Source organism: Leiobunum rupestre, chromosome 9 (assembly GCF_980474605.1).
Source record: "Leiobunum rupestre chromosome 9, qqLeiRupe1.1.hap1, whole genome shotgun sequence".
In the NCBI taxonomy this organism is placed as follows: Eukaryota; Metazoa; Arthropoda; class Arachnida; order Opiliones; family Sclerosomatidae; genus Leiobunum; species Leiobunum rupestre.
Genome location: NC_143392.1, coordinates 40,230,148 through 40,248,278, shown reverse-complemented (window position 1 = coordinate 40,248,278; position 18,131 = coordinate 40,230,148). Strand labels below are relative to the sequence as shown.

At 43.2% G+C, this 18,131-nt stretch overlaps 83 non-coding genes across 83 annotated transcripts; all 83 read left to right on the top strand.

The window, feature by feature from the left end:
• Positions 1-62: 62 nt before the first annotated feature.
• Positions 63-144, top strand: TRNAL-CAG (transfer RNA leucine (anticodon CAG)). The gene has a single exon. It is a non-coding gene; the product is annotated as a tRNA-Leu (tRNA).
• Positions 145-250: 106 nt separating this feature from the next.
• Positions 251-332, top strand: TRNAL-CAG (transfer RNA leucine (anticodon CAG)). Its single transcript has one exon. It is a non-coding gene; the product is annotated as a tRNA-Leu (tRNA).
• A 108-nt stretch (positions 333-440) lies between these two features.
• TRNAL-CAG (transfer RNA leucine (anticodon CAG)) lies at positions 441-522 on the top strand. Its single transcript has one exon. It is a non-coding gene; the product is annotated as a tRNA-Leu (tRNA).
• Positions 523-630: 108 nt separating this feature from the next.
• Positions 631-712, top strand: TRNAL-CAG (transfer RNA leucine (anticodon CAG)). Its single transcript has one exon. It is a non-coding gene; the product is annotated as a tRNA-Leu (tRNA).
• Positions 713-820: 108 nt separating this feature from the next.
• Positions 821-902, top strand: TRNAL-CAG (transfer RNA leucine (anticodon CAG)). Its single transcript has one exon. It is a non-coding gene; the product is annotated as a tRNA-Leu (tRNA).
• A 108-nt stretch (positions 903-1,010) lies between these two features.
• Positions 1,011-1,092, top strand: TRNAL-GAG (transfer RNA leucine (anticodon GAG)). The gene has a single exon. It is a non-coding gene; the product is annotated as a tRNA-Leu (tRNA).
• Positions 1,093-1,198: 106 nt separating this feature from the next.
• On the top strand, positions 1,199-1,280 carry TRNAL-UAG (transfer RNA leucine (anticodon UAG)). Its single transcript has one exon. It is a non-coding gene; the product is annotated as a tRNA-Leu (tRNA).
• Positions 1,281-1,578: 298 nt separating this feature from the next.
• Positions 1,579-1,660, top strand: TRNAL-CAG (transfer RNA leucine (anticodon CAG)). Its single transcript has one exon. It is a non-coding gene; the product is annotated as a tRNA-Leu (tRNA).
• Positions 1,661-1,766: 106 nt separating this feature from the next.
• Positions 1,767-1,848, top strand: TRNAL-UAG (transfer RNA leucine (anticodon UAG)). Its single transcript has one exon. It is a non-coding gene; the product is annotated as a tRNA-Leu (tRNA).
• A 108-nt stretch (positions 1,849-1,956) lies between these two features.
• On the top strand, positions 1,957-2,038 carry TRNAL-CAG (transfer RNA leucine (anticodon CAG)). The gene has a single exon. It is a non-coding gene; the product is annotated as a tRNA-Leu (tRNA).
• A 108-nt stretch (positions 2,039-2,146) lies between these two features.
• TRNAL-CAG (transfer RNA leucine (anticodon CAG)) lies at positions 2,147-2,228 on the top strand. The gene has a single exon. It is a non-coding gene; the product is annotated as a tRNA-Leu (tRNA).
• Positions 2,229-2,526: 298 nt separating this feature from the next.
• Positions 2,527-2,608, top strand: TRNAL-CAG (transfer RNA leucine (anticodon CAG)). Its single transcript has one exon. It is a non-coding gene; the product is annotated as a tRNA-Leu (tRNA).
• A 104-nt stretch (positions 2,609-2,712) lies between these two features.
• Positions 2,713-2,794, top strand: TRNAL-AAG (transfer RNA leucine (anticodon AAG)). Its single transcript has one exon. It is a non-coding gene; the product is annotated as a tRNA-Leu (tRNA).
• A 108-nt stretch (positions 2,795-2,902) lies between these two features.
• Positions 2,903-2,984, top strand: TRNAL-CAG (transfer RNA leucine (anticodon CAG)). Its single transcript has one exon. It is a non-coding gene; the product is annotated as a tRNA-Leu (tRNA).
• A 108-nt stretch (positions 2,985-3,092) lies between these two features.
• On the top strand, positions 3,093-3,174 carry TRNAL-CAG (transfer RNA leucine (anticodon CAG)). Its single transcript has one exon. It is a non-coding gene; the product is annotated as a tRNA-Leu (tRNA).
• Positions 3,175-3,280: 106 nt separating this feature from the next.
• Positions 3,281-3,362, top strand: TRNAL-CAG (transfer RNA leucine (anticodon CAG)). Its single transcript has one exon. It is a non-coding gene; the product is annotated as a tRNA-Leu (tRNA).
• Positions 3,363-3,470: 108 nt separating this feature from the next.
• On the top strand, positions 3,471-3,552 carry TRNAL-CAG (transfer RNA leucine (anticodon CAG)). Its single transcript has one exon. It is a non-coding gene; the product is annotated as a tRNA-Leu (tRNA).
• A 108-nt stretch (positions 3,553-3,660) lies between these two features.
• TRNAL-CAG (transfer RNA leucine (anticodon CAG)) lies at positions 3,661-3,742 on the top strand. The gene has a single exon. It is a non-coding gene; the product is annotated as a tRNA-Leu (tRNA).
• Positions 3,743-3,850: 108 nt separating this feature from the next.
• TRNAL-CAG (transfer RNA leucine (anticodon CAG)) lies at positions 3,851-3,932 on the top strand. Its single transcript has one exon. It is a non-coding gene; the product is annotated as a tRNA-Leu (tRNA).
• Positions 3,933-4,040: 108 nt separating this feature from the next.
• TRNAL-GAG (transfer RNA leucine (anticodon GAG)) lies at positions 4,041-4,122 on the top strand. Its single transcript has one exon. It is a non-coding gene; the product is annotated as a tRNA-Leu (tRNA).
• Positions 4,123-4,418: 296 nt separating this feature from the next.
• TRNAM-CAU (transfer RNA methionine (anticodon CAU)) lies at positions 4,419-4,500 on the top strand. The gene has a single exon. It is a non-coding gene; the product is annotated as a tRNA-Met (tRNA).
• A 108-nt stretch (positions 4,501-4,608) lies between these two features.
• Positions 4,609-4,690, top strand: TRNAK-CUU (transfer RNA lysine (anticodon CUU)). Its single transcript has one exon. It is a non-coding gene; the product is annotated as a tRNA-Lys (tRNA).
• Positions 4,691-4,796: 106 nt separating this feature from the next.
• Positions 4,797-4,878, top strand: TRNAL-UAG (transfer RNA leucine (anticodon UAG)). Its single transcript has one exon. It is a non-coding gene; the product is annotated as a tRNA-Leu (tRNA).
• Positions 4,879-4,986: 108 nt separating this feature from the next.
• Positions 4,987-5,068, top strand: TRNAL-CAG (transfer RNA leucine (anticodon CAG)). Its single transcript has one exon. It is a non-coding gene; the product is annotated as a tRNA-Leu (tRNA).
• Positions 5,069-5,176: 108 nt separating this feature from the next.
• TRNAL-CAG (transfer RNA leucine (anticodon CAG)) lies at positions 5,177-5,258 on the top strand. Its single transcript has one exon. It is a non-coding gene; the product is annotated as a tRNA-Leu (tRNA).
• Positions 5,259-5,556: 298 nt separating this feature from the next.
• TRNAL-CAG (transfer RNA leucine (anticodon CAG)) lies at positions 5,557-5,638 on the top strand. Its single transcript has one exon. It is a non-coding gene; the product is annotated as a tRNA-Leu (tRNA).
• A 294-nt stretch (positions 5,639-5,932) lies between these two features.
• TRNAL-CAG (transfer RNA leucine (anticodon CAG)) lies at positions 5,933-6,014 on the top strand. Its single transcript has one exon. It is a non-coding gene; the product is annotated as a tRNA-Leu (tRNA).
• Positions 6,015-6,122: 108 nt separating this feature from the next.
• TRNAL-CAG (transfer RNA leucine (anticodon CAG)) lies at positions 6,123-6,204 on the top strand. Its single transcript has one exon. It is a non-coding gene; the product is annotated as a tRNA-Leu (tRNA).
• Positions 6,205-6,310: 106 nt separating this feature from the next.
• TRNAL-CAG (transfer RNA leucine (anticodon CAG)) lies at positions 6,311-6,392 on the top strand. Its single transcript has one exon. It is a non-coding gene; the product is annotated as a tRNA-Leu (tRNA).
• A 108-nt stretch (positions 6,393-6,500) lies between these two features.
• Positions 6,501-6,582, top strand: TRNAL-CAG (transfer RNA leucine (anticodon CAG)). The gene has a single exon. It is a non-coding gene; the product is annotated as a tRNA-Leu (tRNA).
• Positions 6,583-6,690: 108 nt separating this feature from the next.
• On the top strand, positions 6,691-6,772 carry TRNAL-CAG (transfer RNA leucine (anticodon CAG)). The gene has a single exon. It is a non-coding gene; the product is annotated as a tRNA-Leu (tRNA).
• A 108-nt stretch (positions 6,773-6,880) lies between these two features.
• TRNAL-CAG (transfer RNA leucine (anticodon CAG)) lies at positions 6,881-6,962 on the top strand. The gene has a single exon. It is a non-coding gene; the product is annotated as a tRNA-Leu (tRNA).
• A 108-nt stretch (positions 6,963-7,070) lies between these two features.
• Positions 7,071-7,152, top strand: TRNAL-CAG (transfer RNA leucine (anticodon CAG)). Its single transcript has one exon. It is a non-coding gene; the product is annotated as a tRNA-Leu (tRNA).
• Positions 7,153-7,446: 294 nt separating this feature from the next.
• Positions 7,447-7,528, top strand: TRNAL-CAG (transfer RNA leucine (anticodon CAG)). The gene has a single exon. It is a non-coding gene; the product is annotated as a tRNA-Leu (tRNA).
• Positions 7,529-7,636: 108 nt separating this feature from the next.
• TRNAL-CAG (transfer RNA leucine (anticodon CAG)) lies at positions 7,637-7,718 on the top strand. The gene has a single exon. It is a non-coding gene; the product is annotated as a tRNA-Leu (tRNA).
• A 106-nt stretch (positions 7,719-7,824) lies between these two features.
• TRNAL-CAG (transfer RNA leucine (anticodon CAG)) lies at positions 7,825-7,906 on the top strand. Its single transcript has one exon. It is a non-coding gene; the product is annotated as a tRNA-Leu (tRNA).
• Positions 7,907-8,014: 108 nt separating this feature from the next.
• Positions 8,015-8,096, top strand: TRNAL-CAG (transfer RNA leucine (anticodon CAG)). Its single transcript has one exon. It is a non-coding gene; the product is annotated as a tRNA-Leu (tRNA).
• A 108-nt stretch (positions 8,097-8,204) lies between these two features.
• On the top strand, positions 8,205-8,286 carry TRNAL-CAG (transfer RNA leucine (anticodon CAG)). The gene has a single exon. It is a non-coding gene; the product is annotated as a tRNA-Leu (tRNA).
• Positions 8,287-8,394: 108 nt separating this feature from the next.
• On the top strand, positions 8,395-8,476 carry TRNAL-CAG (transfer RNA leucine (anticodon CAG)). Its single transcript has one exon. It is a non-coding gene; the product is annotated as a tRNA-Leu (tRNA).
• A 108-nt stretch (positions 8,477-8,584) lies between these two features.
• Positions 8,585-8,666, top strand: TRNAL-GAG (transfer RNA leucine (anticodon GAG)). The gene has a single exon. It is a non-coding gene; the product is annotated as a tRNA-Leu (tRNA).
• A 108-nt stretch (positions 8,667-8,774) lies between these two features.
• TRNAM-CAU (transfer RNA methionine (anticodon CAU)) lies at positions 8,775-8,856 on the top strand. Its single transcript has one exon. It is a non-coding gene; the product is annotated as a tRNA-Met (tRNA).
• Positions 8,857-8,964: 108 nt separating this feature from the next.
• On the top strand, positions 8,965-9,046 carry TRNAM-CAU (transfer RNA methionine (anticodon CAU)). The gene has a single exon. It is a non-coding gene; the product is annotated as a tRNA-Met (tRNA).
• Positions 9,047-9,154: 108 nt separating this feature from the next.
• On the top strand, positions 9,155-9,236 carry TRNAL-CAG (transfer RNA leucine (anticodon CAG)). Its single transcript has one exon. It is a non-coding gene; the product is annotated as a tRNA-Leu (tRNA).
• A 106-nt stretch (positions 9,237-9,342) lies between these two features.
• Positions 9,343-9,424, top strand: TRNAL-UAG (transfer RNA leucine (anticodon UAG)). Its single transcript has one exon. It is a non-coding gene; the product is annotated as a tRNA-Leu (tRNA).
• Positions 9,425-9,722: 298 nt separating this feature from the next.
• TRNAL-CAG (transfer RNA leucine (anticodon CAG)) lies at positions 9,723-9,804 on the top strand. Its single transcript has one exon. It is a non-coding gene; the product is annotated as a tRNA-Leu (tRNA).
• Positions 9,805-9,908: 104 nt separating this feature from the next.
• TRNAL-AAG (transfer RNA leucine (anticodon AAG)) lies at positions 9,909-9,990 on the top strand. The gene has a single exon. It is a non-coding gene; the product is annotated as a tRNA-Leu (tRNA).
• A 108-nt stretch (positions 9,991-10,098) lies between these two features.
• Positions 10,099-10,180, top strand: TRNAL-CAG (transfer RNA leucine (anticodon CAG)). The gene has a single exon. It is a non-coding gene; the product is annotated as a tRNA-Leu (tRNA).
• A 108-nt stretch (positions 10,181-10,288) lies between these two features.
• Positions 10,289-10,370, top strand: TRNAL-CAG (transfer RNA leucine (anticodon CAG)). Its single transcript has one exon. It is a non-coding gene; the product is annotated as a tRNA-Leu (tRNA).
• A 106-nt stretch (positions 10,371-10,476) lies between these two features.
• Positions 10,477-10,558, top strand: TRNAL-CAG (transfer RNA leucine (anticodon CAG)). The gene has a single exon. It is a non-coding gene; the product is annotated as a tRNA-Leu (tRNA).
• Positions 10,559-10,666: 108 nt separating this feature from the next.
• TRNAL-UAG (transfer RNA leucine (anticodon UAG)) lies at positions 10,667-10,748 on the top strand. The gene has a single exon. It is a non-coding gene; the product is annotated as a tRNA-Leu (tRNA).
• Positions 10,749-10,856: 108 nt separating this feature from the next.
• Positions 10,857-10,938, top strand: TRNAL-UAG (transfer RNA leucine (anticodon UAG)). The gene has a single exon. It is a non-coding gene; the product is annotated as a tRNA-Leu (tRNA).
• Positions 10,939-11,046: 108 nt separating this feature from the next.
• TRNAL-CAG (transfer RNA leucine (anticodon CAG)) lies at positions 11,047-11,128 on the top strand. Its single transcript has one exon. It is a non-coding gene; the product is annotated as a tRNA-Leu (tRNA).
• A 104-nt stretch (positions 11,129-11,232) lies between these two features.
• Positions 11,233-11,314, top strand: TRNAL-AAG (transfer RNA leucine (anticodon AAG)). Its single transcript has one exon. It is a non-coding gene; the product is annotated as a tRNA-Leu (tRNA).
• A 108-nt stretch (positions 11,315-11,422) lies between these two features.
• Positions 11,423-11,504, top strand: TRNAL-CAG (transfer RNA leucine (anticodon CAG)). The gene has a single exon. It is a non-coding gene; the product is annotated as a tRNA-Leu (tRNA).
• A 108-nt stretch (positions 11,505-11,612) lies between these two features.
• TRNAL-CAG (transfer RNA leucine (anticodon CAG)) lies at positions 11,613-11,694 on the top strand. The gene has a single exon. It is a non-coding gene; the product is annotated as a tRNA-Leu (tRNA).
• Positions 11,695-11,990: 296 nt separating this feature from the next.
• On the top strand, positions 11,991-12,072 carry TRNAL-CAG (transfer RNA leucine (anticodon CAG)). The gene has a single exon. It is a non-coding gene; the product is annotated as a tRNA-Leu (tRNA).
• Positions 12,073-12,177: 105 nt separating this feature from the next.
• On the top strand, positions 12,178-12,259 carry TRNAL-CAG (transfer RNA leucine (anticodon CAG)). The gene has a single exon. It is a non-coding gene; the product is annotated as a tRNA-Leu (tRNA).
• Positions 12,260-12,367: 108 nt separating this feature from the next.
• Positions 12,368-12,449, top strand: TRNAL-CAG (transfer RNA leucine (anticodon CAG)). The gene has a single exon. It is a non-coding gene; the product is annotated as a tRNA-Leu (tRNA).
• Positions 12,450-12,744: 295 nt separating this feature from the next.
• On the top strand, positions 12,745-12,826 carry TRNAL-CAG (transfer RNA leucine (anticodon CAG)). Its single transcript has one exon. It is a non-coding gene; the product is annotated as a tRNA-Leu (tRNA).
• A 108-nt stretch (positions 12,827-12,934) lies between these two features.
• Positions 12,935-13,016, top strand: TRNAL-CAG (transfer RNA leucine (anticodon CAG)). Its single transcript has one exon. It is a non-coding gene; the product is annotated as a tRNA-Leu (tRNA).
• A 295-nt stretch (positions 13,017-13,311) lies between these two features.
• On the top strand, positions 13,312-13,393 carry TRNAL-CAG (transfer RNA leucine (anticodon CAG)). The gene has a single exon. It is a non-coding gene; the product is annotated as a tRNA-Leu (tRNA).
• A 108-nt stretch (positions 13,394-13,501) lies between these two features.
• TRNAL-CAG (transfer RNA leucine (anticodon CAG)) lies at positions 13,502-13,583 on the top strand. Its single transcript has one exon. It is a non-coding gene; the product is annotated as a tRNA-Leu (tRNA).
• Positions 13,584-13,691: 108 nt separating this feature from the next.
• TRNAL-CAG (transfer RNA leucine (anticodon CAG)) lies at positions 13,692-13,773 on the top strand. Its single transcript has one exon. It is a non-coding gene; the product is annotated as a tRNA-Leu (tRNA).
• A 106-nt stretch (positions 13,774-13,879) lies between these two features.
• Positions 13,880-13,961, top strand: TRNAL-CAG (transfer RNA leucine (anticodon CAG)). Its single transcript has one exon. It is a non-coding gene; the product is annotated as a tRNA-Leu (tRNA).
• A 108-nt stretch (positions 13,962-14,069) lies between these two features.
• On the top strand, positions 14,070-14,151 carry TRNAL-CAG (transfer RNA leucine (anticodon CAG)). Its single transcript has one exon. It is a non-coding gene; the product is annotated as a tRNA-Leu (tRNA).
• A 108-nt stretch (positions 14,152-14,259) lies between these two features.
• On the top strand, positions 14,260-14,341 carry TRNAL-UAG (transfer RNA leucine (anticodon UAG)). The gene has a single exon. It is a non-coding gene; the product is annotated as a tRNA-Leu (tRNA).
• A 298-nt stretch (positions 14,342-14,639) lies between these two features.
• TRNAL-CAG (transfer RNA leucine (anticodon CAG)) lies at positions 14,640-14,721 on the top strand. The gene has a single exon. It is a non-coding gene; the product is annotated as a tRNA-Leu (tRNA).
• Positions 14,722-15,209: 488 nt separating this feature from the next.
• Positions 15,210-15,291, top strand: TRNAL-CAG (transfer RNA leucine (anticodon CAG)). The gene has a single exon. It is a non-coding gene; the product is annotated as a tRNA-Leu (tRNA).
• A 108-nt stretch (positions 15,292-15,399) lies between these two features.
• TRNAL-CAG (transfer RNA leucine (anticodon CAG)) lies at positions 15,400-15,481 on the top strand. Its single transcript has one exon. It is a non-coding gene; the product is annotated as a tRNA-Leu (tRNA).
• Positions 15,482-15,586: 105 nt separating this feature from the next.
• On the top strand, positions 15,587-15,668 carry TRNAL-AAG (transfer RNA leucine (anticodon AAG)). Its single transcript has one exon. It is a non-coding gene; the product is annotated as a tRNA-Leu (tRNA).
• Positions 15,669-15,776: 108 nt separating this feature from the next.
• On the top strand, positions 15,777-15,858 carry TRNAL-CAG (transfer RNA leucine (anticodon CAG)). The gene has a single exon. It is a non-coding gene; the product is annotated as a tRNA-Leu (tRNA).
• A 108-nt stretch (positions 15,859-15,966) lies between these two features.
• Positions 15,967-16,048, top strand: TRNAL-CAG (transfer RNA leucine (anticodon CAG)). Its single transcript has one exon. It is a non-coding gene; the product is annotated as a tRNA-Leu (tRNA).
• A 105-nt stretch (positions 16,049-16,153) lies between these two features.
• On the top strand, positions 16,154-16,235 carry TRNAL-CAG (transfer RNA leucine (anticodon CAG)). Its single transcript has one exon. It is a non-coding gene; the product is annotated as a tRNA-Leu (tRNA).
• A 108-nt stretch (positions 16,236-16,343) lies between these two features.
• On the top strand, positions 16,344-16,425 carry TRNAL-CAG (transfer RNA leucine (anticodon CAG)). The gene has a single exon. It is a non-coding gene; the product is annotated as a tRNA-Leu (tRNA).
• A 105-nt stretch (positions 16,426-16,530) lies between these two features.
• TRNAF-AAA (transfer RNA phenylalanine (anticodon AAA)) lies at positions 16,531-16,612 on the top strand. The gene has a single exon. It is a non-coding gene; the product is annotated as a tRNA-Phe (tRNA).
• A 108-nt stretch (positions 16,613-16,720) lies between these two features.
• Positions 16,721-16,802, top strand: TRNAL-CAG (transfer RNA leucine (anticodon CAG)). Its single transcript has one exon. It is a non-coding gene; the product is annotated as a tRNA-Leu (tRNA).
• Positions 16,803-16,910: 108 nt separating this feature from the next.
• Positions 16,911-16,992, top strand: TRNAL-CAG (transfer RNA leucine (anticodon CAG)). Its single transcript has one exon. It is a non-coding gene; the product is annotated as a tRNA-Leu (tRNA).
• A 108-nt stretch (positions 16,993-17,100) lies between these two features.
• TRNAL-CAG (transfer RNA leucine (anticodon CAG)) lies at positions 17,101-17,182 on the top strand. Its single transcript has one exon. It is a non-coding gene; the product is annotated as a tRNA-Leu (tRNA).
• A 108-nt stretch (positions 17,183-17,290) lies between these two features.
• On the top strand, positions 17,291-17,372 carry TRNAL-CAG (transfer RNA leucine (anticodon CAG)). The gene has a single exon. It is a non-coding gene; the product is annotated as a tRNA-Leu (tRNA).
• Positions 17,373-17,477: 105 nt separating this feature from the next.
• On the top strand, positions 17,478-17,559 carry TRNAL-CAG (transfer RNA leucine (anticodon CAG)). The gene has a single exon. It is a non-coding gene; the product is annotated as a tRNA-Leu (tRNA).
• Positions 17,560-17,667: 108 nt separating this feature from the next.
• On the top strand, positions 17,668-17,749 carry TRNAL-CAG (transfer RNA leucine (anticodon CAG)). Its single transcript has one exon. It is a non-coding gene; the product is annotated as a tRNA-Leu (tRNA).
• A 105-nt stretch (positions 17,750-17,854) lies between these two features.
• TRNAF-AAA (transfer RNA phenylalanine (anticodon AAA)) lies at positions 17,855-17,936 on the top strand. The gene has a single exon. It is a non-coding gene; the product is annotated as a tRNA-Phe (tRNA).
• Positions 17,937-18,044: 108 nt separating this feature from the next.
• TRNAL-CAG (transfer RNA leucine (anticodon CAG)) lies at positions 18,045-18,126 on the top strand. Its single transcript has one exon. It is a non-coding gene; the product is annotated as a tRNA-Leu (tRNA).
• Positions 18,127-18,131: the final 5 nt, after the last annotated feature.

Sequence of the window (18,131 nt, the reverse complement as noted above, 5' to 3'; positions counted from 1 at the left end):
GTTGGGTGACGCTACCTGGTTAATTGAAAGACGCGAATTTAAGAATAAAAATTCGGAATGAAGGCAGCGTGGCCGAGTGGTCTATGGCGCTGGTTTCAGGCACCAGTCTCTTCTGAGGCATGGGTTCGAATCCCATCGCTGTCATTTCTTTTATGGGAGAAGGATTATTTATTTGATTTTAAAAAAGGGGTGGGGAGAAGCTAACTGGTTAATTGAAAGACGCGAATTTAAAAAAAAGAGTGGTATTGAAGGCAGCGTGGCTGAGTGGTCTATGGCGTTGGTTTCAGGCACCAGTCTCTTCTGAGGCATGAGTTCGAATCCCATCGTTGTCATTCCTTTTAAGGGGAGAAGGATGATTTATTTGATTTTAAAGAAGAGGTTGGGTGACGCTACCTGGTTAATTGAAAGACGAGAATTTAAGAATAAAAATTCGAAATGAAGACAGCGTGGCCGAGTGGTCTATGGCGCTGGTTTCAGGCACCAGTCTCTTCTGAGACATGGGTTCGAATCCCATCGTTGTCATTTCTTTTAAGGGGAGAAGGATGATTTATTTGATTTTAAAGAAGAGGTTCGGTGACGCTACCTGGTTAATTGAAAGACGCGAATTTAAGAATAAAAATTCGAAATGAAGGCAGCGTGGCCGAGTGGTCAATGGCGCTGGTTTCAGGCACCAGTCTCTTCTGAGGCATGGGTTCGAATCCCATCGTTGTCATTTCTTTTAAGGGGAGAAGGATGATTTATTTGATTTTAAAGAAGAGGTTGGGTGACGCTACCTGGTTAATTGAAAGACGCGAATTTAAGAATAAAAATTCGAAATGAAGGCAGCGTGGCCGAGTGGTCTATGGCGCTGGTTTCAGGCACCAGTCTCTTCTGAGGCATGGGTTCGAATCCCATCGTTGTCATTTCTTTTAAGGGGAGAAGGATGATTTATTTGATTTTAAAGAAGAGGTTGGGTGACGCTACCTGGTTAATTGAAAGACGCGAATTTAAGAATAAAAATTCGAAACGAAGGCAGCGTGGCCGAGTGGTCTATGGCGCTGGTTTGAGGCACCAGTCTCTTCTGAGGCATGGGTTCGAATCCCATCGTTGTCATTTCTTTTAAGGGGAGAAGGATGATTTATTTGATTTTAAAGAAGAGGTTGGGTGACGCTACCTGGTTAATTGAAAGACGCGAATTTAAAAAAAGGGTGGTATTGAAGGCAGCGTGGCCCAGTGGTCTATGGCGTTGGTTTTAGGCACCAGTCTCTTCTGAGGCATGGGTTCGAATCCCATCGTTGTCATTCCTTTTAAGGGGAGAAGGATGATTTATTTGATTTTAAAGAAGAGGTTGGCTGACGCTACCTGGTTAATTGAAAGACGCGAATTAAAGAATAAAAATTCGAAATGAAGACAGCGTGGCCGAGTGGTCTATGGCGCTGGTTTCATGCACCAGTCTCTTCTGAGGCATGGGTTCTAATCCCATCGTTGTCATTTCTTTTAAGGGGAGAAGGGTGATTTATTTGATTTTAAAGAAGAGGTTGGGTGACGCTACCTGGTTAATTGAAAGACGCGAATTGAAGAATAAAAATTCGGAATGAAGGCAGGGTGGCCGAGTGGTCTATGGCGCTGGTTTCAGGCACCAGTCTCTTCTGAGGCATGGGTTCGAATCCCATCGTTGTCATTTCTTTTAAAGGGAGAAGGATGATTTATTTGATTTTAAAAAAGGGGTGGGGAGAAGCTAACTGGTTAATTGAAAGACGCGAATTTAAAAAAAGAGTGGTAATGAAGGCAGCGTGGCCGAGTGGTCTATGGCGTTGGTTTTAGGCACCAGTCTCTTCTGAGGCATGGGTTCGAATCCCATCGTTGTCATTTCTTTTAAGGGGAGAAGGATGATTTATTTGATTTTAAAGAAGAGGTTGGGTGACGCTACCTGGTTAATTGAAAGACGCGAATTTAAGAATAAAAATTCGAAATGAAGGCAGCGTGGCCGAGTGGTCTATGGCGCTGGTTTCAGGCACCAGTCTCTTCTGAGGCATGGGTTCGAATCCCATCGTTGTCATTTCTTTTAAGGGGAGAAGGATGATTTATTTGATTTTAAAGAAGAGGTTGGGTGACGCTACCTGGTTAATTGAAAGACGCGAATTTAAGAATAAAAATTCGAAATGAAGGCAGCGTGGCCAAGTGGTCTATGGCGCTGGTTTCAGGCACCAGTCTCTTCTGAGGCATGGGTTCGAATCCCATCGTTGTCATTTCTTTTAAGGGGAGAAGGATGATTTATTTGATTTTAAAGAAGAGGTTGGGTCACGCTACCTGGTTAATTGAAAGACGCGAATGTAAGAATAAAAATTCGAAATGAAGGCAGCGTCGCCGAGTGGTCTATGGCGCTGGTTTTAGGCACCAGTCTCTTCTGAGGCATGGGTTCGAATCCCATCGTTGTCATTTCTTTTAAGGGGAGAAGGATGATTTATTTGATTTTAAAGAAGATGTTTGGTGACGCAACCTGGTTAATTGAAAGACGCGAATTTAAGAATAAAAATTAGAAATGAAGGCAGCGTGGCCGAGTGGTCTATGGCGCTGGTTTCAGGCACCAGTCTCTTCTGAGGCATGGGTTCGAATCCCATCGCTGTCATTTCTTTTATGGGAGAAGGATTATTTATTTGATTTAAAAAAGGGGTGGGGAGAAGCTAACTGGTTAATTGAAAGACGCGAATTTAAAAAAAGAGTGGTATTGAAGGCAGCGTGGCCGAGTGGTCTATGGCGTTGTTTTAAGGCACCAGTCTCTTCTGAGGCATGGGTTCGAATCCCATCGTTGTCATTTCTTTTAAGGGGAGAAGGATGATTAATTTGATTTTAAAGAAGAGGTTGGGTGACGCTACCTGGTTAATTGAAAGATGCCAATTTAAGAATAAAAATTCGAAATAAGGGCAGCGTGGCCGAGTGGTCTATGGCGCTGGTTTCAGGCACCAGTCTCTTCTGAGGCATGGGTTCGAATCCCATCGTTGTCATTTCTTTTAAGGGGAGAAGGATGATTTATTTGATTTTAAAGAAGAGGTTGGGTGACGCTACCTGGTTAATTGAAAGACGCGAATTTAAGAATAAAAATTCGGAATGAAGGCAGCGTGGCCGAGTGGTCTATGGCGCTGGTTTCAGGCACCAGTCTCTTCTGAGGCATGGGTTCGAATCCCATCGCTGTCATTTCTTTTATGGGAGAAGGATTATTTATTTGATTTTAAAAAAGGGGTGGGGAGAAGCTAACTGGTTAATTGAAAGACGCGAATTTAAAAAAAAGAGTGGTATTGAAGGCAGCGTGGCTGAGTGGTCTATGGCGTTGGTTTCAGGCACCAGTCTCTTCTGAGGCATGAGTTCGAATCCCATCGTTGTCATTCCTTTTAAGGGGAGAAGGATGATTTATTTGATTTTAAAGAAGAGGTTGGGTGACGCTACCTGGTTAATTGAAAGACGAGAATTTAAGAATAAAAATTCGAAATGAAGACAGCGTGGCCGAGTGGTCTATGGCGCTGGTTTCAGGCACCAGTCTCTTCTGAGACATGGGTTCGAATCCCATCGTTGTCATTTCTTTTAAGGGGAGAAGGATGATTTATTTGATTTTAAAGAAGAGGTTCGGTGACGCTACCTGGTTAATTGAAAGACGCGAATTTAAGAATAAAAATTCGAAATGAAGGCAGCGTGGCCGAGTGGTCAATGGCGCTGGTTTCAGGCACCAGTCTCTTCTGAGGCATGGGTTCGAATCCCATCGTTGTCATTTCTTTTAAGGGGAGAAGGATGATTTATTTGATTTTAAAGAAGAGGTTGGGTGACGCTACCTGGTTAATTGAAAGACGCGAATTTAAGAATAAAAATTCGAAATGAAGGCAGCGTGGCCGAGTGGTCTATGGCGCTGGTTTCAGGCACCAGTCTCTTCTGAGGCATGGGTTCGAATCCCATCGTTGTCATTTCTTTTAAGGGGAGAAGGATGATTTATTTGATTTTAAAGAAGAGGTTGGGTGACGCTACCTGGTTAATTGAAAGACGCGAATTTAAGAATAAAAATTCGAAACGAAGGCAGCGTGGCCGAGTGGTCTATGGCGCTGGTTTGAGGCACCAGTCTCTTCTGAGGCATGGGTTCGAATCCCATCGTTGTCATTTCTTTTAAGGGGAGAAGGATGATTTATTTGATTTTAAAGAAGAGGTTGGGTGACGCTACCTGGTTAATTGAAAGACGCGAATTTAAAAAAAGGGTGGTATTGAAGGCAGCGTGTCCCAGTGGTCTATGGCGTTGGTTTTAGGCACCAGTCTCTTCTGAGGCATGGGTTCGAATCCCATCGTTGTCATTCCTTTTAAGGGGAGAAGGATGATTTATTTGATTTTAAAGAAGAGGTTGGCTGACGCTACCTGGTTAATTGAAAGACGCGAATTAAAGAATAAAAATTCGAAATGAAGACAGCGTGGCCGAGTGGTCTATGGCGCTGGTTTCATGCACCAGTCTCTTCTGAGGCATGGGTTCGAATCCCATCGTTGTCATTTCTTTTAAGGGGAGAAGGGTGATTTATTTGATTTTAAAGAAGAGGTTGGGTGACGCTACCTGGTTAATTGAAAGACGCGAATTGAAGAATAAAAATTCGGAATGAAGGCAGGGTGGCCGAGTGGTCTATGGCGCTGGTTTCTTGCACCAGTCTCTTCTGAGGCATGGGTTCGAATCCCATCGTTGTCATTTCTTTTAAAGGGAGAAGGATGATTTATTTGATTTTAAAAAAGGGGTGGGGAGAAGCTAACTGGTTAATTGAAAGACGCGAATTTAAAAAAAGAGTGGTAATGAAGGCAGCGTGGCCGAGTGGTCTATGGCGTTGGTTTTAGGCACCAGTCTCTTCTGAGGCATGGGTTCGAATCCCATCGTTGTCATTTCTTTTAAGGGGAGAAGGATGATTTATTTGATTTTAAAGAAGAGGTTGGGTGACGCTACCTGGTTAATTGAAAGACGCGAATTTAAGAATAAAAATTCGAAATGAAGGCAGCGTGGCCGAGTGGTCTATGGCGCTGGTTTCAGGCACCAGTCTCTTCTGAGGCATGGGTTCGAATCCCATCGTTGTCATTTCTTTTAAGGGGAGAAGGATGATTTATTTGATTTTAAAGAAGAGGTTGGGTGACGCTACCTGGTTAATTGAAAGACGCGAATTTAAGAATAAAAATTCGAAATGAAGGCAGCGTGGCCAAGTGGTCTATGGCGCTGGTTTCAGGCACCAGTCTCTTCTGAGGCATGGGTTCGAATCCCATCGTTGTCATTTCTTTTAAGGGGAGAAGGATGATTTATTTGATTTTAAAGAAGAGGTTGGGTCACGCTACCTGGTTAATTGAAAGACGCGAATGTAAGAATAAAAATTCGAAATGAAGGCAGCGTCGCCGAGTGGTCTATGGCGCTGGTTTTAGGCACCAGTCTCTTCTGAGGCATGGGTTCGAATCCCATCGTTGTCATTTCTTTTAAGGGGAGAAGGATGATTTATTTGATTTTAAAGAAGATGTTTGGTGACGCAACCTGGTTAATTGAAAGACGCGAATTTAAGAATAAAAATTAGAAATGAAGGCAGCGTGGCCGAGTGGTCTATGGCGCTGGTTTCAGGCACCAGTCTCTTCTGAGGCATGGGTTCGAATCCCATCGCTGTCATTTCTTTTATGGGAGAAGGATTATTTATTTGATTTAGAAAAGGGGTGGGGAGAAGCTAACTGGTTAATTGAAAGACGCGAATTTAAAAAAAGAGTGGTATTGAAGGCAGCGTGGCCGAGTGGTCTTTGGCGTTGTTTTAAGGCACCAGTCTCTTCTGAGGCATGGGTTCGAATCCCATCGTTGTCATTTCTTTTAAGGGGAGAAGGATGATTAATTTGATTTTAAAGAAGAGGTTGGGTGACGCTACCTGGTTAATTGAAAGACGCCAATTTAAGAATAAAAATTCGAAATAAAGGCAGCGTGGCCGAGTGGTCTATGGCGCTGGTTTCAGGCACCAGTCTCTTCTGAGGAATGGGTTCGAATCCCATCGTTGTCATTTCTTTTAAGGGGAGAAGGATGATTTATTTGATTTTAAAGAAGAGGTTGGGTGACGCTACCTGGTTAATTGAAAGACGCGAATTTAAGAATAAAAATTCGGAATGAAGGCAGCGTGGCCGAGTGGTCTATGGCGCTGGTTTCAGGCACCAGTCTCTTCTGAGGCATGGGTTCGAATCCCATCGCTGTCATTTCTTTTATGGGAGAAGGATTATTTATTTGATTTTAAAAAAGGGGTGGGGAGAAGCTAACTGGTTAATTGAAAGACGCGAATTTAAAAAAAAGAGTGGTATTGAAGGCAGCGTGGCTGAGTGGTCTATGGCGTTGGTTTCAGGCACCAGTCTCTTCTGAGGCATGGGTTCGAATCCCATCGTTGTCATTCCTTTTAAGGGGAGAAGGATGATTTATTTGATTTTAAAGAATAGGTTGGGTGACGCTACCTGGTTAATTGAAAGACGCGAATTTAAGAATAAAAATTCGAAATGAAGACAGCGTGGCCGAGTGGTGTATGGCGCTGGTTTCAGGCACCAGTCTCTTCTGAGACATGGGTTCGAATCCCATCGTTGTCATTTCTTTTAAGGGGAGAAGGATGATTTATTTGATTTTAAAGAAGAGGTTCGGTGACGCTACCTGGTTAATTGAAAGACGCGAATTTAAGAATAAAAATTCGAAATGAAGGCAGCGTGGCCGAGTGGTCTATGGCGCTGGTTTCAGGCACCAGTCTCTTCTGAGGCATGGGTTCGAATCCCATCGTTGTCATTTCTTTTAAGGGGAGAAGGATGATTTATTTGATTTTAAAGAAGAGGTTGGGTGACGCTACCTGGTTAATTGAAAGACGCGAATTTAAGAATAAAAATTCGAAATGAAGGCAGCGTGGCCGAGTGGTCTATGGCGCTGGTTTCAGGCACCAGTCTCTTCTGAGGCATGGGTTCGAATCCCATCGTTGTCATTTCTTTTAAGGGGAGAAGGATGATTTATTTGATTTTAAAGAAGAGGTTGGGTGACGCTACCTGGTTAATTGAAAGACGCGAATTTAAGAATAAAAATTAGAAATGAAGGCAGCGTGGCCGAGTGGTCTATGGCGCTGGTTTCAGGCACCAGTCTCTTCTGAGGCATGGGTTCGAATCCCATCGCTGTCATTTCTTTTATGGGAGAAGGATTATTTATTTGATTTAGAAAAGGGGTGGGGAGAAGCTAACTGGTTAATTGAAAGACGCGAATTTAAAAAAAGAGTGGTATTGAAGGCAGCGTGGCCGAGTGGTCTTTGGCGTTGTTTTAAGGCACCAGTCTCTTCTGAGGCATGGGTTCGAATCCCATCGTTGTCATTTCTTTTAAGGGGAGAAGGATGATTAATTTGATTTTAAAGAAGAGGTTGGGTGACGCTACCTGGTTAATTGAAAGACGCCAATTTAAGAATAAAAATTCGAAATAAAGGCAGCGTGGCCGAGTGGTCTATGGCGCTGGTTTCAGGCACCAGTCTCTTCTGAGGAATGGGTTCGAATCCCATCGTTGTCATTTCTTTTAAGGGGAGAAGGATGATTTATTTGATTTTAAAGAAGAGGTTGGGTGACGCTACCTGGTTAATTGAAAGACGCGAATTTAAGAATAAAAATTCGGAATGAAGGCAGCGTGGCCGAGTGGTCTATGGCGCTGGTTTCAGGCACCAGTCTCTTCTGAGGCATGGGTTCGAATCCCATCGCTGTCATTTCTTTTATGGGAGAAGGATTATTTATTTGATTTTAAAAAAGGGGTGGGGAGAAGCTAACTGGTTAATTGAAAGACGCGAATTTAAAAAAAAGAGTGGTATTGAAGGCAGCGTGGCTGAGTGGTCTATGGCGTTGGTTTCAGGCACCAGTCTCTTCTGAGGCATGGGTTCGAATCCCATCGTTGTCATTCCTTTTAAGGGGAGAAGGATGATTTATTTGATTTTAAAGAATAGGTTGGGTGACGCTACCTGGTTAATTGAAAGACGCGAATTTAAGAATAAAAATTCGAAATGAAGACAGCGTGGCCGAGTGGTGTATGGCGCTGGTTTCAGGCACCAGTCTCTTCTGAGACATGGGTTCGAATCCCATCGTTGTCATTTCTTTTAAGGGGAGAAGGATGATTTATTTGATTTTAAAGAAGAGGTTCGGTGACGCTACCTGGTTAATTGAAAGACGCGAATTTAAGAATAAAAATTCGAAATGAAGGCAGCGTGGCCGAGTGGTCTATGGCGCTGGTTTCAGGCACCAGTCTCTTCTGAGGCATGGGTTCGAATCCCATCGTTGTCATTTCTTTTAAGGGGAGAAGGATGATTTATTTGATTTTAAAGAAGAGGTTGGGTGACGCTACCTGGTTAATTGAAAGACGCGAATTTAAGAATAAAAATTCGAAATGAAGGCAGCGTGGCCGAGTGGTCTATGGCGCTGGTTTCAGGCACCAGTCTCTTCTGAGGCATGGGTTCGAATCCCATCGTTGTCATTTCTTTTAAGGGGAGAAGGATGATTTATTTGATTTTAAAGAAGAGGTTGGGTGACGCTACCTGGTTAATTGAAAGACGCGAATTTAAGAATAAAAATTCGAAACGAAGGCAGCGTGGCCGAGTGGTCTATGGCGCTGGTTTGAGGCACCAGTCTCTTCTGAGGCATGGGTTCGAATCCCATCGTTGTCATTTCTTTTAAGGGGAGAAGGATGATTTATTTGATTTTAAAGAAGAGGTTGGGTGACGCTACCTGGTTAATTGAAAGACGCGAATTTAAGAATAAAAATTCGAAATGAAGGCAGCGTGGCCGAGTGGTCTATGGCGCTGGTTTCATGCACCAGTCTCTTCTGAGGCATGGGTTCGAATCCCATCGTTGTCATTTCTTTTAAGGGGAGAAGGATGATTTATTTGATTTTAAAGAAGAGGTTGGGTGACGCTACCTGGTTAATTGAAAGACGCGAATTAAAGAATAAAAATTCGAAATGAAGACAGCGTGGCCGAGTGGTCTATGGCGCTGGTTTCATGCACCAGTCTCTTCTGAGGCATGGGTTCGAATCCCATCGTTGTCATTTCTTTTAAGGGGAGAAGGATGATTTATTTGATTTTAAAGAAGAGGTTGGGTGACGCTACCTGGTTAATTGAAAGACGCGAATTGAAGAATAAAAATTCTGAATGAAGGCAGGGTGGCCGAGTGGTCTATGGCGCTGGTTTCAGGCACCAGTCTCTTCTGAGGCATGGGTTCGAATCCCATCGTTGTCATTTCTTTTAAAGGGAGAAGGATGATTTATTTGATTTTAAAAAAGGGGTGGGGAGAAGCTAACTGGTTAATTGAAAGACGCGAATTTAAAAAAAGAGTGGTAATGAAGGCAGCGTGGCCGAGTGGTCTATGGCGTTGGTTTTAGGCACCAGTCTCTTCTGAGGCATGGGTTCGAATCCCATCGTTGTCATTTCTTTTAAGGGGAGAAGGATGATTTATTTGATTTTAAAGAAGAGGTTGGGTCACGCTACCTGGTTAATTGAAAGACGCGAATGTAAGAATAAAAATTCGAAATGAAGGCAGCGTCGCCGAGTGGTCTATGGCGCTGGTTTTAGGCACCAGTCTCTTCTGAGGCATGGGTTCGAATCCCATCGTTGTCATTTCTTTTAAGGGGAGAAGGATGATTTATTTGATTTTAAAGAAGATGTTTGGTGACGCAACCTGGTTAATTGAAAGACGCCAATTTAAGAATAAAAATTAGAAATGAAGGCAGCGTGGCCGAGTGGTCTATGGCGCTGGTTTCAGGCACCAGTCTCTTCTGAGGCATGGGTTCGAATCCCATCGCTGTCATTTCTTTTATGGGAGAAGGATTATTTATTTGATTTAAAAAAGGGGTGGGGAGAAGCTAACTGGTTAATTGAAAGACGCGAATTTAAAAAAAGAGTGGTATTGAAGGCAGCGTGGCCGAGTGGTCTATGGCGTTGTTTTAAGGCACCAGTCTCTTCTGAGGCATGGGTTCGAATCCCATCGTTGTCATTTCTTTTAAGGGGAGAAGGATGATTTATTTGATTTTAAAGAAGAGGTTGGGTGACGCTACCTGGTTAATTGAAAGACGCCAATTTAAGAATAAAAATTCGAAATAAAGGCAGCGTGGCCGAGTGGTCTATGGCGCTGGTTTCAGGCACCAGTCTCTTCTGAGGCATGGGTTCGAATCCCATCGTTGTCATTTCTTTTAAGGGGAGAAGGATGATTAATTTGATTTTAAAGAAGAGGTTGGGTGACGCTACCTGGTTAATTGAAAGACGCGAATTTAAGAATAATAATTCGGAATAAAGGCAGCGTGGCCGAGTGGTCTATGGCGCTGGTTTCAGGCACCAGTCTCTTCTGAGGCATGGGTTCGAATCCCATCGCTGTCATTTCTTTTATGGGAGAAGGATTATTTATTTGATTTTAAAAAAGGGGTGGGGAGAAGCTAACTGGTTAATTGAAAGACGCGAATTTAAAAAAAAGAGTGGTATTGAAGGCAGCGTGGCTGAGTGGTCTATGGCGTTGGTTTCAGGCACCAGTCTCTTCTGAGGCATGGGTTCGAATCCCATCGTTGTCATTTCTTTTAAGGGGAGAAGGATGATTTATTTGATTTTAAAGAAGAGGTTGGGTGACGCTACCTGGTTAATTGAAAGACGTAAATTTAAGAATAAAAATTCGAAATGAAGGCAGCGTGGCCGAGTGGTCTATGGCGCTGGTTTTAGGCACCAGTCTCTTCTGAGGCATGGGTTCGAATCCCATCGTTGTCATTTCTTTTAAGGGGAGAAGGATGATTTATTTGATTTTAAATAAGATGTTTGGTGACGCAACCTGGTTAATTGAAAGACGCGAATTTAAGAATAAAAATTCGAAATGAAGGCAGCGTGGCCGAGTGGTTTATGGCGCTGGTTTTAGGCACCAGTCTCTTCTGAGGCATGGGTTCGAATCCCATCGTTGTCATTTCTTTTAAGGGGAGAAGGATGATTTATTTGATTTTAAATAAGATGTTTGGTGACGCAACCTGGTTAATTGAAAGACGCGAATTTAAGAATAAAAATTAGAAATGAAGGCAGCGTGGCCGAGTGGTCTATGGCGCTGGTTTCAGGCACCAGTCTCTTCTGAGGCATGGGTTCGAATCCCATCGCTGTCATTTCTTTTATGGGAGAAGGATTATTTATTTGATTTAAAAAAGGGGTGGGGAGAAGCTAACTGGTTAATTGAAAGACGCGAATTTAAAAAAAGAGTGGTATTGAAGGCAGCGTGGCCGAGTGGTCTATGGCGTTGTTTTAAGGCACCAGTCTCTTCTGAGGCATGGGTTCGAATCCCATCGTTGTCATTTCTTTTAAGGGGAGAAGGATGATTAATTTGATTTTAAAGAAGAGGTTGGGTGACGCAACCTGGTTAATTGAAAGACGCCAATTTAAGAATAAAAATTCGAAATAAAGGCAGCGTGGCCGAGTGGTCTATGGCGCTGGTTTCAGGCACCAGTCTCTTCTGAGGCATGGGTTCGAATCCCATCGTTGTCATTTCTTTTAAGGGGAGAAGGATGATTTATTTGATTTTAAAGAAGAGGTTGGGTGACGCTACCTGGTTAATTGAAAGACGCGAATTTAAGAATAAAAATTCGGAATTAAGGCAGCGTGGCCGAGTGGTCTATGGCGCTGGTTTCAGGCACCAGTCTCTTCTGAGGCATGGGTTCGAATCCCATCGCTGTCATTTCTTTTATGGGAGAAGGATTATTTATTTGATTTTAAAAAAGGGGTGGGGAGAAGCTAACTGGTTAATTGAAAGACGCGAATTTAAAAAAAAGAGTGGTATTGAAGGCAGCGTGGCTGAGTGGTCTATGGCGTTGGTTTCAGGCACCAGTCTCTTCTGAGGCATCGGTTCGAATCCCATCGTTGTCATTTCTTTTAAGGGGAGAAGGATGATTTATTTGATTTTAAAGAAGAGGTTGGGTGACGCTACCTGGTTAATTGAAAGACGTAAATTTAAGAATAAAAATAAGAAATGAAGGCAGCGTGGCCGAGTGGTCTATGGCGCTGGTTTCAGGCACCAGTCTCTTCTGAGGCATGGGTTCGAATCCCATCGCTGTCATTTCTTTTATGGGAGAAGGATTATTTATTTGATTTTAAAGAAGGGGTGGGGAGAAGCTAACTGGTTAATTGAAAGACGCGAATTTAAAAAAAGAGTCGTATTGAAGGCAGCGTGGCCGAGTGGTCTATGGCGCTGGTTTCAGGCACCAGTCTCTTCTGAGGCATGGGTTCGAATCCCATCGTTGTCATTTCTTTTAAGGGGAGAAGGATGTATTATTTGATTTTAAAGAAGATGTTTGGTGACGCTCCCTGGTTAATTGAAAGACGCGAATTTAAGAATAAAAATTAGAAATGAAGGCAGCGTGGCCGAGTGGTCTATGGCGCTGGTTTCAGGCACCAGTCTCTTCTGAGGCATGGGTTCGAATCCCATCGCTGTCATTTCTTTTATGGGAGAAGGATTATTTATTTGATTTTAAAAAAGGGGTGGGGAGAAGCTAACTGGTTAATTGAAAGACGCGAATTTAAAAAAAGAGTGGTATTGAAGGCAGCGTGGCCGAGTGGTCTACGGCGTTTGTTTTAGGCACCAGTCTCTACTGAGGCATGGGTTCGAATCCCATCGTTGTCATTTCTTTTAAGGGGAGAAGGATGATCTATTTGATTTTAAAGAAGAGGTTGGGTGACGCTACCTGGTTAATTGAAAGACGCGAATTTAAGAATAAAAATTCGAAATGAAGGCAGCGTGGCCGAGTGGTCTATGGCGCTGGTTTCAGGCACCAGGCTCTTCTGAGGCATGGGTTCGAATCCCATCGTTGTCATTTCTTTTAAGGGGAGAAGGATGATTTATTTGATTTTAAAGAAGAGGTTGGGTGACGCTACCTGGTTAATTGAAAGACGCGAATTTAAGAATAAAAATTCGAAATGAAGGCAGCGTGGCCGAGTGGTCTATGGCGCTGGTTTCAGGCACCAGTCTCTTCTGAGGCATGGGTTCGAATCCCATCGCTGTCATTTCTTTTATGGGAGAAGGATTATTTATTTGATTTTAAAAAAGGGGTGGGGAGAAGCTAACTGGTTAATTGAAAGACGCGAATTTAAAAAAAGAGTGGTATTGAAGGCAGCGTGGCCGAGTGGTCTACGGCGTTGGTTTTAGGCACCAGTCTCTACTGAGGCATGGGTTCGAATCCCATCGTTGTCATTTCTTTTAAGGGGAGAAGGATGATCTATTTGATTTTAAAGAAGAGGTTGGGTGACGCTACCTGGTTAATTGAAAGACGCGAATTTAAGAATAAAAATTCGAAATGAAGGCAGCGTGGCCGAGTGGTCTATGGCGCTGGTTTCAGGCACCAGGCTCTTCTGAGGCATGGGTTCGAATCCCATCGTTGTCATTTCTTTTAAGGGGAGAAGGATGATTTATTTGATTTTAAAGAAGAGGTTGGGTGACGCTACCTGGTTAATTGAAAGACGCGAATTTAAGAATAAAAATTCGAAATGAAGGCAGCGTGGCCGAGTGGTCTATGGCGCTGGTTTCAGGCACCAGTCTCTTCTGAGGCATGGGTTCGAATCCCATCGTTGTCATTTCTTTTAAGGGGAGAAGGATGATTTATTTGATTTTAAAGAAGAAGTTGGGTGACGCTACCTGGTTAATTGAAAGACGCGAATTAAAGAATAAAAATTAGTTATGGAGGCAGCGTGGCCGAGTGGTCTATGGCGCTGGTTTCAGGCACCAGTCTCTTCTGAGGCATGGGTTCGAATCCCATCGCTGTCATTTCTTTTATGGGAGAAGGATTATTTATTTGATTTTAAAAAAGGGGTGGGGAGAAGCTAACTGGTTAATTGAAAGACGCGAATTTAAAAAAAAGAGTGGTATTGAAGGCAGCGTGGCTGAGTGGTCTATGGCGTTGGTTTCAGGCACCAGTCTCTTCTGAGGCATGGGTTCGAATCCCATCGTTGTCATTTCTTTTAAGGGGAGAAGGATGATTTATTTGATTTTAAAGAAGAGGTTGGGTGACGCTACCTGGTTAATTGAAAGACGCGAATTTAAGAATAAAAATTCGAAATGAAGGCAGCGTGGCCGAGTGGTCTATGGCGCTGGTTTCAGGCACCAGTCTCTTCTGAGGCATGGGTTCGAATCCCATCGTTGTCATTTCTTTTAAGGGGAGAAGGATGATTTATTTGATTTTAAAGAAGAGGATGGGTGACGCAACCTGGTTAATTGAAAGACGCGAATTTAAGAATAAAAATTAGAAATGAAGGCAGCGTGGCCGAGTGGTCTATGGCGCTGGTTTTAGGCACCAGTCTCTTCTGAGGCATGGGTTCGAATCCCATCGTTGTCATTTCTTTTAAGGGGAGAAGGATGATTTATTTGATTTTAAAGAAGAGGTTGGGTGACGCTACCTGGTTAATTGAAAGACGCGAATTTAAGAATAAAAATTCGAAATGAAGGCAGCGTGGCCGAGTGGTCTATGGCGCTGGTTTCAGGCACCAATCTCTTCTGAGGCATGGGTTCGAATGCCATCGTTGTCATTTCTTTTAAGGGGAGAAGGATGATTTATTTGATTTTAAAGAAGAGGTTGGGTGACGCTACCTGGTTAATTGAAAGACGCGAATTTAAGAATAAAAATTCGAAATGCAGGCAGCGTGGCCGAGTGGTCTATGGCGCTGGTTTCAGGCACCAGTCTCTTCTGAGGCATGGGTTCGAATCCCATCGTTGTCATTTCTTTTAAGGGGAGAAGGATGATTTATTTGATTTTAAAGAAGAGGTTGGGTGACGCTACCTGGTTAATTGAAAGACGCGAATTTAAGAATAAAAATTCGAAATGAAATCAGCGTGGCCGAGTGGTCTATGGCGCTGGTTTCAGGCACCAGTCTCTTCTGAGGCATGGGTTCGAATCCCATCGTTGTCATTTCTTTTAAGGGGAGAAGGATGATTTATTTGATTTTAAAGAAGAGGTTGGGTGACGCTACCTGGTTAATTGAAAGACGCGAATTTAAGAATAAAAATTCGAAATGAAGGCAGCGTGGCCGAGTGGTCTATATCGCTGGTTTCAGGCACCAGTCTTTTCTGAGGCATGAGTTCGAATCCCATCGCTGTCATTTCTTTTCAGGGGAGAAGGATGATTTATTTGATTTTAAAGAAGATGTTGGGTGACGCTACCTGGTTATTTGAAAGACGCGAATTTAAGAATAAAAATTCGAAATGAAGGCAGCGTGGCCGAGTGGTCTATGGCGCTGGTTTCAGGCACCAGTCTCTTCTGAGGCATGGGTTCGAATCCCATCGTTGTCATTTCTTTTAGGGGGAGAAGGATGATTTGTTTGATTTTAAAGAAGAGGTTGGGTGACGCTACCTGGTTAATTGAATGACGCGAATTTAAGAATAAAAATTAGAAATGAAGGCAGCGTGGCCGAGTGGTCTATGGCGCTGGTTTCAGGCACCAGTCTCTTCTGAGGCATGGGTTCGAATCCCATCGCTGTCATTTCTTTTATGGGAGAAGGATTATTTATTTGATTTTAAAAAAGGGGTGGGGAGAAGCTAACTGGTTAATTGAAAGACGCGAATTTAAAAAAAGAGTGGTATTGAAGGCAGCGTGGCCGAGTGGTCTATGGCGTTGTTTTAAGGCACCAGTCTCTTCTGAGGCATGGGTTCGAATCCCATCGTTGTCATTTCTTTTAAGGGGAGAAGGTTGATTTATTTGATTTTAAAGAAGAGGTTGGGTGACGCTACCTGGTTAATTGAAAGACGCGAATTTAAGAATAAAAATTCGAAATGAAGGCAGCGTGGCCGAGTGGTCTATGGCGCTGGTTTCAGGCACCAGTCTCTTCTGAGGCATGGGTTCGAATCCCATCGTTGTCATTTCTTTTAAGAGGAGAAGGATGATTTATTTGATTTTAAAGAAGAGGTTGGGTGACGCTACCTGGTTAATTGAAAGACGCGAATTTAAGAATAAATATTCGAAATGAAGGCAGCGTGGCCGAGTGGTCTATGGCGCTAGTTTCAGGCACCAGTCTCTTCTGAGGCATGGGTTCGAATCCCATCGCTGTCATTTCTTTTATGGGAGAAGGATTATTTTTTTGATTTTAAAAAAGGGGTGGGGAGAAGCTAACTGGTTAATTGAAAGACGCGAATTTAAAAAAAGAGTGGTATTGAAGGCAGCGTGGCCGAGTGGTCTATGGCGCTGGTTTCAGGCACCAGTCTCTTCTGAGGCATAGGTTCGAATCCCATCGCTGTCATTTCTTTTAAGGGGAGAATGATGTATTATTTGATTTAAAAGAACATGTTTGGTGACGCTACCTGGTTAATTGAAAGACGCGAATTTAAGAATAAAAATTAGAAATGCAGGCAGCGTGGCCGAGTGGTCTATGGCGCTGGTTTCAGGCACCAGTCTCTTCTGAGGCATGGGTTCGAATCCCATCGCTGTCATTTCTTTTATGGGAGAAGGATTATTTATTTGATTTTAAAAAAGGGGTGGGGAGAAGCTAACTGGTTAATTGAAAGACATGTATTTAAAAAAAGAGTGGTATTGAAGGTAGCGTGGCCGAGTGGTCTATGGCGTTGGTTTAAAGCACCAGTCTCTTCTGAGGCATGGGTTCGAATCCCATCGTTGTCATTTCTTTTAAGGGAAGAAGGATGATTTATTTGATTTTAAAGAAGAGGTTGGGTGACGCTACCTGGTTAATTGAAAGACGCGAATTTAAGAATAAAAATTAGAAATGAAGGCAGCGTGGCCGAGTGGTCTATGGCGCTGGTTTCAGGCACCAGTCTCTTCTGAGGCATGGGTTCGAATCCCATCGTTGTCATTTCTTTTAAGGGGAGAAGGATGATTTATTTGATTTTAAAGAAGAGGTTGGGTGACGCTACCTGGTTAATTGAAAGACGCGAATTTAAGAATAAAAATTCGAAATGAAGGCAGCGTGGCCGAGTGGTCTATGGCGCTGGTTTCAGGCACCAGTATCTTCTGAGGCATGGGTTCGAATCCCATCGTTGTCATTTCTTTTAAGGGGAGAAGGATGATTTATTTGATTTTAAAGAAGAGGTTGGGTGACGCTACCTGGTTAATTGAAAGACGCGAATTTAAGAATAAAAATTCGAAATGAAGGCAGCGTGGCCGAGTGGTCTATGGCGCTGGTTTCAGGCACCAGTCTCTTCTGAGGCATGGGTTCGAATCCCATCGTTGTCATTTCTTTTAAGAGGAGAAGGATGATTTATTTGATTTTAAAGAAGAGGTTGGGTGACGCTACCTGGTTAATTGAAAGACGCGAATTTAAGAATAAATATTCGAAATGAAGGCAGCGTGGCCGAGTGGTCTATGGCGCTAGTTTCAGGCACCAGTCTCTTCTGAGGCATGGGTTCGAATCCCATCGCTGTCATTTCTTTTATGGGAGAAGGATTATTTTTTTGATTTTAAAAAAGGGGTGGGGAGAAGCTAACTGGTTAATTGAAAGACGCGAATTTAAAAAAAGAGTGGTATTGAAGGCAGCGTGGCCGAGTGGTCTATGGCGCTGGTTTCAGGCACCAGTCTCTTCTGAGGCATAGGTTCGAATCCCATCGCTGTCATTTCTTTTAAGGGGAGAATGATGTATTATTTGATTTAAAAGAACATGTTTGGTGACGCTACCTGGTTAATTGAAAGACGCGAATTTAAGAATAAAAATTAGAAATGCAGGCAGCGTGGCCGAGTGGTCTATGGCGCTGGTTTCAGGCACCAGTCTCTTCTGAGGCATGGGTTCGAATCCCATCGCTGTCATTTCTTTTATGGGAGAAGGATTATTTATTTGATTTTAAAAAAGGGGTGGGGAGAAGCTAACTGGTTAATTGAAAGACATGAATTTAAAAAAAGAGTGGTATTGAAGGTAGCGTGGCCGAGTGGTCTATGGCGTTGGTTTAAAGCACCAGTCTCTTCTGAGGCATGGGTTCGAATCCCATCGTTGTCATTTCTTTTAAGGGAAGAAGGATGATTTATTTGATGTTAAAGAAGAGGTTGGGTGACGCTACCTGGTTAATTGAAAGACGCGAATTTAAGAATAAAAATTAGAAATGAAGGCAGCGTGGCCGAGTGGTCTATGGCGCTGGTTTCAGGCACCAGTCTCTTCTGAGGCATGGGTTCGAATCCCATCGTTGTCATTTCT